Consider the following 10,000-nt stretch of genomic DNA (forward strand, 5'->3'; position numbering starts at 1 on the left):
GGGGAGGGGAGTGGAGAGAGAGGGAGGGGGCAGAGAGAGAAAGAAGGAGCCAGAGGAATGGAAGATGGAGAGAGAGAGAGAGGGAGAGAGAGGGAGAGAGAAAGAGAGAGAGACTGAGAGAGAGAGAGAGCGAGGGAGAGGGGAGAGAGGGCAAAGAGAAAGAAGATAGTAGAGGAATGGAAGATAGATAGAGAGAGAGAGAGAGAGAGAGAGAGAGAGAGAGAGAGAGACAGACAGAGAGAAAGTGAAAGAGAGAAAGGGAGAGAGAGGGAGAGAGAGACAGATACAGAGACAGAGACAGAGATAAAGATTAGACAGGGGAGGCGGGGTGTGTGTGTGTGTGGGGGGGGGGGGGGTTGCGGGCGGGACAGAGAGACAGACAGACTAGCATACAGACACAGCGAGTTGTTAGTGGAGTACAACCAAACTTGACGATGGATGCCAACCATGACAACGGCACGGCCAACGCGGAGCACTGGACAGAGTTGGCCTTTGTTCAGTACCCGCCTCCCGTCCCCCCCCCCCCCCCCACCCCCCCACCACCTCCCCGTCCCCACACCGCTTCCCCGTCCCCCTCTTCCCTCACCCCCCGTCCGGCAAAGACAATAAGAGAGGTGTGTGTGTGTGTGTGTGTGTGTGTGTGTGTTGGAGATCTCTCTCTCTGTGTTTTATACATACATATATATATATATATATATATATATATAGAGAGAGAGAGAGAGAGAGAGAGAGAGAGACGTGTGTGTTATGGATATATATATATATATATATATATATAGATAGATAGATATACGTGTGTACGTGTGTGTGTGTGTGTTCACATGCAAGCGCACGCTCGCGCGTGCATGTTTTAACTGAGCTGGCTGTAGTGCGATGGTCTGGGAAGCCTCCATGCCACCTTCTTCATCCTCCTCCCTCCCTCCCTCCCTCCACCTACTCCCTCCACCCCTATCCACATTCACTCTCCAGGGAGTCTTTTGTCCGTTTGCCCTTCTCTCTCTGTCTCTCTCTTGTCCATGTCTCGATCATAGGGATCTGGATCTACACGCTGGTGGAGAACCTTTTTTTTTTTTTTTTTTTTTAACAGGCCGTGGTGGGTGGTGGTGGAGGAGAGTGTTTTAGCGCAGAGGAGAAGGACTTTTTTTTTTTTTTTTTTTTTTTAGTAGAGTTAGTTAGCTCTGGACCGTCTACCAGGGGCCGTATTCAAGAGACCATCGTGCCTGTGGTTAAATGTGTACCCGCGGGTAATCTGCCTGAGGCAAGGCAAACTAAACTGCCCGAGGATTAGCAATATCCGGTGTTCAGGAACACAAAAACCTACCTCAGTGGTTCTACAAACCCAAAGGCAACTTACCCTTACTATCTGCCAAGGGGTGACAGCAACGTAGCAGAGGTAAATATGGCGAATCCTTTTTGTTGCGGTGGTTATTTTGAGAGAAAACAGGCGTTTTGTGGAGAGACCGTGTCTTGAATATGGCTTCTGATAGTTTTGATTTTATCCTTTGTTCGCTTGGCAGTGCAGTCCAATTTGACGTATTGAGACTGGCAGACGTCATCATAATCCATATGAATTGCGTATGTAGCTGTGAAGTGAGTGCACTTGCAGACGATAGATTTGGAATGCCCGAAGCTTGCACATCATCGAAATTCGTTCATTCCAGAGAAATATTTGAATCTGAAGACTCTGTTAATGCAGTTCATTTTTGCAATTCGCTGTAAAGCAGGGAGGACAATGTGTCAGAAAGTGAAAGTGGCCCCCAAGATTTGACACATTGCTGACTCTAATGGATGCTTTGCCACTGAAGATTTTTTTCCCCCGACACTTACGCTGTGCAAAGTAAAAGAGCATGCGCAGAAGGGAATCCCCGGGATATTTATTTATAGACCACGAGTTTGCTTCCCGAGAGTGCACTTTGTGTGTCTTTGAATACGAAGATGACCTGGCCTTCAAGGTAAACTGTAACCGCGGGTCCCTGACCTGTCGAGGGTAACTTGCCTCCAGGAAAAAAAATATTTTTGTCTTGAATACGGCCCCTGAAGTTAGCTGAGTTGCTGAAGTCGTTCGACAGGTTGTTCCACTCCACTGTCTTTTTTATTTTTATTTCTTAATGTTTATATATACATATATTATAAAAGAATTTACACACACACACACACACACATATATATATATATATATATATATATATATATATATATATATATAATTGTATATCATTCAGTACTACAAAACATCTGCTGTTGTTAACTGCTGATCGTTCGACTATTGATTTTTTTTTTTTTTTTTTTTTTTTTTTAGCGTGATAGTCACTGTAGCGTCCACTCTGTGTGTGTGTGTGTGTGTGTGTGTGTGTGTGTGTGTGTAAGTGTGAGCGAGCACATGAGCGTCTGTGCATATGCGCCCGCATGTGTTTTATAATTTATCTACGGTCTGATGCAAGCCCATGTGCATCGTTTTCAATGTTTTCACACTGTATCCTAGAAGAAAAAAAAATTAAGAAAAAAGAGAGAGAGAGAGAGAGAGAGGGGGGGGGGGGGACCGAAGAGGGCTGAGGCTTAACCATGTTTTACAAACATCGATTCAAGTGACGGGCGCAACAGCCGAGTGGTGTAAACGTTGGACTTTCAATCTGAGGGTCCTGGGTTCGAATCTCGGTAGCGGCGCCTGGTGGGTATAGAGGGTGGAGATTTTTCCCCGATCTCCTATGTCAACATATTATGCAGACCTCCTTGCGCCTGAACCCCCTCAATGTGTTCAAGAGAAAAGAAGAAGAAGAAGAAGGAGGAGGAGGAGGAGAAGAAGAAGGAGGAGGAGGAGAAGAAGAGGAAGAAGAAGAAGAAAACAGAATGGAAAAAAAAATCACATGAATGCACGCACTGGCACGCACACAACAGTGCACATAAAAAGACATAAAAAGAAATTAATCTCTCCTTCCCTCCCTATCTCTCTCTCCCTCTCATCCTCCCCCCTCCATCTCTCGCTCTCGCTCTCTCTCTCCCTCCCTCTCTCTCTCTCTCTCTCATTCCTAATGGCCTTTCCGTCCCTCACCTCCTTTTTATATTTTGTCCTCCCTCTTTTCTTCCCATCATCCACCCCCCCCCACCCCCCCTCTTTTTTCCCCAACCATCTTGTCCTCTTTTTGCACATGAAATATGCATGCCTTCTCATTCTTTTTCCCTTTTTTTGTACATATATATCTATCATGTCTTTTTTTTTTTTTGTCGTCCAAAGGGTCAGGTGTCGTCTAAATGTATTAATTAATGCAAATATTCCTCTCTACCCTCCTTGTGAAATGAAAGAAATGAAAAAAAAAAAAAAAAAAAAACCAATCAAACCAAAAACAACCCAACAACAACAAAATTTTAAAACGCCTCTCTCTCTCTCTTTCTCTCTCTCCTTCTCTCTCCCCTCTCTCTCTTTGTCTGTGTGTGTGTGTGTGTGTGTGTGTGTGTGTGTGTGTGTGTGTGTGTGCGTGTGTGTCTCTTTCTCTCTCTCTCTCTCTCTCCTGCCCCCCCCCCCCCCCCCCCTCCCCGTCTCTCTCTCTCTCTCCACCTCTTGTCCTTGTCTTTTTCACTTTCTTACACATTCCCATTGACAACAACAACAACATCTTTTTTATTCCCCGCCCCCTCGCCCCCCCCCCCCCACCACCCCACCCCCACCGCTTGTTTTTGCCCCCTCCCTCACACACCCCCACCTTGTAAACCCCGATCCCACGTCCACCCCTCCCCTGAAAAAAAAAAAAGTGGCAACATCATTTTATTCTCCCTTTGCCTGTTGCAACCCCTCCGCCCCCCCCCCCCACACCCACACCCCCAGAACCCCTCCCCCCCCCATGCCCATCCACCCTCCTCACCCCTCCCCGCACCTCCCCCATTACCTTTAACAACAAAAAGCAACAACAACAAAACAAGTCGAAAACAACATCTGTATATGTATTTGTATTTCTTTTTGTCACAGCAGACTTCTCTGTGTGACATTCGGGCTGCTCTCCCGAGGGAGAGCGCGTCGCTACACTGAGAGCGCCACCCCCCTTCCCCCCTTTTTTTTGTGTATTTTTTCCAGCGTGCAGTTTTATTTATTTGTTTTTCCTATCCAAGTGGATTTTTCTACATAATTTTTGCCAGGGACAACCCTTTTGTTGCCGTGGGTTCTTTTACGTGCGCTAAGTGCATGCTGCACACAGGACCTCCGGTTCATCGTCTCATCCGAATGACTAGCGTCCAGACCACCACTCAAGTGGTCAAGTCTAGTGGAGGGGGAGAAAATATCGGCGGCTGAGCCCGTGATTCGAACCAGCGCGCTCAAGATTCTCTCGCTTCCTATGCGGACGCGTTACCTCTAGCTAGGCCATTAAAAAAATATATATATATATTTATTTATTTATGTGTGTGTGTGTGTGTGTGTGTGTGTGTGTGTGTGTACGCTTATAGTTGACTTCATCAAGTTTTTGCGCCTTATATATAATTATCATTATTAGTAGTGTAGTACACACACACACACAACACACACACAAACAACATACGATGAATTCTCTCTCTCTCTCTCTCTCTCACACACACACACACACACACACACACACATACGATGAATTATCTCTCTCACTCTCTGTCACACACACACACACACACACACACAACATACGATGAATTCTCTCTCTCTCTGTCTATCTATCTATCTCTCTGTCTGTCACACACACACACACACACACATTTATACTATATATATACTACACACACATGAGATGAATTCTCTCTCTCTCTCTCTCTCTCTCTCCCTCTCTCTCTCTCTCTCTGCCCCTCGATCCACCCACCACCCACCCACTGCCCCCTCGATCGACCGCTCCCTTCAGCCCATCCACCCACCCACCGACACTCCCTCCCTCCTCGATCTCCCCAGTTCCCCCCCCCCCCTATGCCCCCTCCACTCCCCGCTCCCTCAACCCACCCACCCACCCACCCAACCACACCCTCCTGTCGATAAATGCCCACACGGCCCACTTGGTTTGAGAGAAGCGAGGCTGAAATAACGCTCACTTTTGAGGGCGGCAATGAATGACATCAGAGAGTTAATGTGGTTGTTGCGATCAGCGCTATGCGTGGTCATTTCAAGGCCTTTGGCTGGGTCCACTATTACTTCTTTTTTTCTTCTTTTTTTTCCACAGCAGAACTCTCTGTGTGAAATTCGGGGCTGCTCTCCTCCCCCAGGGAGAGTACGTCGCGACACTGAGAGCGCCACCTTTTGCCAGGGATAACCCTTTTGTTGCCGTGGGGTTCTTTTACGTGCGCTAAGTGCATGCTGCGCACGGGACCTCGGTTTGTCGTCTCATCCGAATGACTAGCGTCCAGACCACCCACCACTCAAGGTCTAGTGGAGGGGAGAGAAAATACTGGCGACTGAGCCGTGATTCGAACCAGCGCGCTCAGATTCTCTCGCTTTCCTAGGCCTCGTTACCTCTAGGCCATCACTCCCCTCCCTCTTCCTTCCTAATCGTTTATCGTTTTCTCTCTGGTGTGTGTGTGTGTGTGTGTGTGTGTGAAAGTGTGTGTGTGTGTGTGTGTGTGTGTGTGTGTGTGTGAGAGAGAGAGTGAGTGTGTGTGTGTGTGTAAAAATGTGTGTGTGTGTGAGTGTGTGTGTGAGGGGGGGAGAAGGGAGAGAGAGAGAGAGAGAGGGGGGGGAGAAGGAGGCAGAGCGCGAAATACACACACACACACACACACACACACACACACACACACAGGGGGGAGAGGGAGAGACAGAGACACAGAGAGAGAGAGAGACACAGACACAGGCACACAGACAGACAGGCCGACAGACAGACAGACAGAGACTGAGGCAGAAGAGAAATGTGTTTTCTCTCTCCCACAGATACATGCACATATATGTGACCAAGCGCTATGCTTGCTCCAATATTTGCCTCACGCACAGGCTGTATTAGCTTGCCTCATGCACAAGGTGTATTAGCATGCGACAGTTTTCCCTCCTTACCCCGCGCCCAGACTGTGTGACGTCACTCCGCTTACATCATTTTTGTTCTGGCCAGACAGCCTGCTCACGGCTGGCCCAGTGTCACATCGCGGTACGTCATTGGCTGAGAAGAAACTTGTGTTTCTGTTCCACCGTAATTAATTAATAACTCTTTTGTCAGATCAGTAAACTACTAGTATTATATACTGGCAGAATCGTCTTAATTCCATCTTTAAATCTATTCCATTTATGTGCGCCTACGTTAAACTGATTTAACGCAGTTTGTAATTTTCAGCGACGAGCTCGTTAAAACTGACCCTGTTCAGGTGACTTAAATTAAGATTATAAATTCATCTTAAATAACCAACACTTCGTTTTATACTCATTATAAAGTAGGTGTTGAGCTCTTTCTTTTGCAACTTATCCGACGTAAATCGGTTCAGGAATCATTTAGAAATCTGTCACTGAACACCGTTAAACAAACACAAATGTCATCAGATTCTTCGTGATTAGTGACGATCTGCTTGCAAGCACACGTGACGGACTTTGTGGTCCGCTAAACTTGCATAAATGTGACCCTCCACCACGAAATGAGTCGCTTTGCACCAGAGGTCGATTTTTAGTTATTGGTATATCATAAATCTGCAATAAATGACCTTTACAGCGAAAAAAAAAGTTTGTAAATCGGATGATTCTGTGAAAAGTTATTGTGATTTGAAGTTCTAAAGTCGCGAAAGTAACGAACTGAGAAATCAAGGCTGAAAAGTTTTGGAACATGTTCATAGCAACCACATACTTCTAAGCAAGATATGTTCATGAAATTTGGCACACACATAGTTAGTGGCAATATCCACAATTGCACAAAATTTGAAAGAAAAATATTGAGTGTATTTGATTTTATTCAAATAAGAATTTTCTAATTTTTTTGGAAAGAATTGCAACTGAAGTATTAGTATACTTACTTTTTAATTAGCTCAACATGACTAAAAACCTTCCAGTTTTAAGATCAGTTTTGTTGTGGTGTTGTTTGTGGTCCAATTACTATGAAAGTTTTGCTATGTACAGTATGTGTACTAAAATTTACGCCAGATTGGAGGTAAAAAATGCTAAATCATGAAGCCGAATCATGTGATTGTTGTAATTCAATGTGCTCACTGGCTTAGTGTGCTTGTGATATTACCATAATCCATACAACAAGCACAACAAAATAGCAAAAAAGATCCACACAACAAAACTGCTCATACAAAAGGTACAAGTTCATGTGTGTTTTATCCCAGCATAGCATCAAATGAAATACATTTCATAATCCAAATGAACACTTCAAACACTTCATCTGCAAAGAAAACCTACTTGTCAAACCCATACTTCACACAATGAAGACACACAACCTCATCAAACAAACACTCAATCTGCTAAAAAAATAAAAAATAAAAATAAAAATTAAAAAAATGTGCAGATATGTGGCACAGGTAATCAATTCTTGTGGTACAAAGTGTCATCAGGGTGGATGGTGTTGATATTGAACCTTCTTCCTCCACTCTTTTTTCTCCACCGGTGGTGTCAGTATGTTCCAAAAATGCATGGTTTATCCTGAAACAGTTTGTTATGTAATACTTCTTTATCTCTTTTCATTTCCTTTGTTTTGAATTATTTTCTATATGTTCTAAAGTTTATTCATTAATGCCTTAAATATCAATAGTAATTTCAGTTTTGTACATTTACATCACAGCTTTCATTCTTTCCACAGGACTTTACAAAATGCTTTATTTCTAGTTCTATGTATTTTATCAGAAAATAAAAAAGAATACACTTATGATATATATATATATATATATATATATATATATATATATATATATATACATATATATATATATATATATAAATATATATATATATATATATATATATATATATATATATATATATATATAATCATAATATAATCAGACAAAGCAGTTTACTGATAATAAAAGTATGAAATGGTGATTATTAATGCTGTATCACTATGAGTATCAGTGTGCATATCAGTGTGCATGTGCATGACATGCTGCAATCCATTAAGTTACTTTATGCATAGTGGCATGTCAAGCACATGCACACTTATATCATTTATGTAAATGTCTGTGCAAAAGTTTACAATTCCATACATGTGCATCTAGACAAAGTTTGTAAAAAGAAACTAAGTTTGCACACTTCATGGTAAATTTATACTATAAATCATAGTACATTAACAGTTGACTCACTCACTCATAGATAGTTCACCAGCAGACAGTTCTTTAGTTGACAGTGTAGTTAGTTTGGTGGTGTTGCCTCTCCTTCTGATGACATGACTTGCCAGCAGTGATATCAGAATTATTCATTGGTGTACAGGCAGGCATATAAAGTACCATCATATCTTTCAGGGCTGAAAAAGAAATTGAACTATTAGTAATACTGTTAGTATTTACTGTTGACACAACTCTCTATTTATTTAAAACAACACACACACACACACACACACACACACACACACACACACACACACACCAACCTGACACACATTCACATAAAATATCCATTGAAGCAAATTCTGTGAAACTGAAAACTGTTCATAATGTCATGCCCCTGTACCTCCCCTTGCTCAGTTAAATGGTTAAACTGTGAAGGGGCAGTGTGTGTGTGTGTGTGTGTGTGTGTGTGTGTGTGTGTGTGTGTGTGTGTGTGTGTGTGTGTAAGTGAGTATGTGACTCACTGTGTGACACACATTGTATATGTATGTATGTGTGTGTGTGTGTGTGTGTGTGTGTGTGTGTGTGTGTGTGTGTGTGTGTGTGTGTGTGTGAGTGACATGTATACACACTGTGTCACACATTGTGTGTGTGTGTGTGTGTGTGTGTGTGTGTGTGTGTGTGTGTGTGTGATCTTTTAATTTACATTCTGTTAATTTCCTCAGATTCACTTTATTCTTTTAATCATTTTTATTCCACATGTCAAACAGTGAATTCCTGTTCCAATGTAAGACAATAAATCAGTCTTGAGTCAATCATTGTTAAATAAATTATTATCAATTGATTATACCATCATTACTTTTCAGTATTTGTCAATGTGGGTAAAATAAGAAAGCTTACCTTCAGACACTTCAGCTATATCCAGTCCCCCAGTCACTTTGCTTGCACATTCCTTGTGTGAGCTGTGAGAAACCCAGGTCTATCACTTCAGTGCAGCAAGTCAGTTTCACTTGTTTCCATGTCAGTCACAACACTGATGGCACCTGGTGCATGTGATTTCGGCAATTACAGGCGAAGGCTTCCAATCTTTCTGTATCTAGTGCAAATGTTGATTCGTCATCTACATCAAAATTAATATTATTGTTGATGAAAAATGAACGACAATCCTGCGTCGTCTGCTTTCGAAATCAGCGTTGCCTTCGTGTTCACTGAGATCGATTTCATGAACGGTCAGTTCCATCAATGAAGTACTGGGTTAGAAACTCACAAATGTTGTCTTCTTCATTGAATGGCAAAATGTGTGCAGCGCAAGTGTATCTTGTCAGGAAATCGCCAAGTCAATCTTGAAAACGTGCTTCGAACCCTGCGACCATGTTTATTTGAGCTAGCGTGCTGAATGGCTGGTTTCGTCACGTGGCCTCTCTCGGCCAATGACAGAGGGGATTTTCCTTCATAGTGACGCATTGTTTACGTAGTGTATCCTTATTTTGAAAGCGACGATTCGCTCGTAGTTACAAAATCAACCAATGAGAAGGACATAGATTGAAAGAGACGGACTTGACCTTTAAAACAATGTATGATTCGATCGGTCGATTCCAAGAGATGACGGAGGGCAAGCTTGTCAAAGTTGATCGATTTCGCGAAGTCATAGGCGATCAGAATGACGGGTTAGGCATTTTAAGCACACTTTTAAGGCAAAAGAAGACACAGTTATGCCTAGATACTTCAATATGAGATAAAAGAAAGCCTAAAGTTTACTATGAAGTCAAAATCTGAAAATCGACAACCTGACCCCCACCCGCCTAAAATCGCCGCTAGCGGG

The 10,000-nt window shown here is 43.0% G+C and overlaps 1 protein-coding gene and 1 long non-coding RNA gene across 6 annotated transcripts in view; both read right to left on the reverse strand.

Moving 5' to 3' along the window:
- LOC143299178 (polypeptide N-acetylgalactosaminyltransferase 5-like) overlaps window positions 1-10,000 on the reverse strand; it is a 197,503-nt gene that overhangs the window by 162,849 nt on the left and 24,654 nt on the right. The gene's annotated exons all lie outside the window — the stretch shown is intronic.
- Window positions 7,419-9,345, reverse strand: LOC143279359 (uncharacterized). The gene is made up of 3 exons (XR_013054871.1): window positions 9,079-9,345; window positions 8,219-8,375; window positions 7,419-7,558 (listed from the first exon to the last, which is right to left on the reverse strand). It is a non-coding gene; the product is annotated as an uncharacterized LOC143279359 (long non-coding RNA).

Source organism: Babylonia areolata, chromosome 2 (assembly GCF_041734735.1).
Source record: "Babylonia areolata isolate BAREFJ2019XMU chromosome 2, ASM4173473v1, whole genome shotgun sequence".
Classification (NCBI taxonomy): Eukaryota; Metazoa; Mollusca; class Gastropoda; order Neogastropoda; family Buccinidae; genus Babylonia; species Babylonia areolata.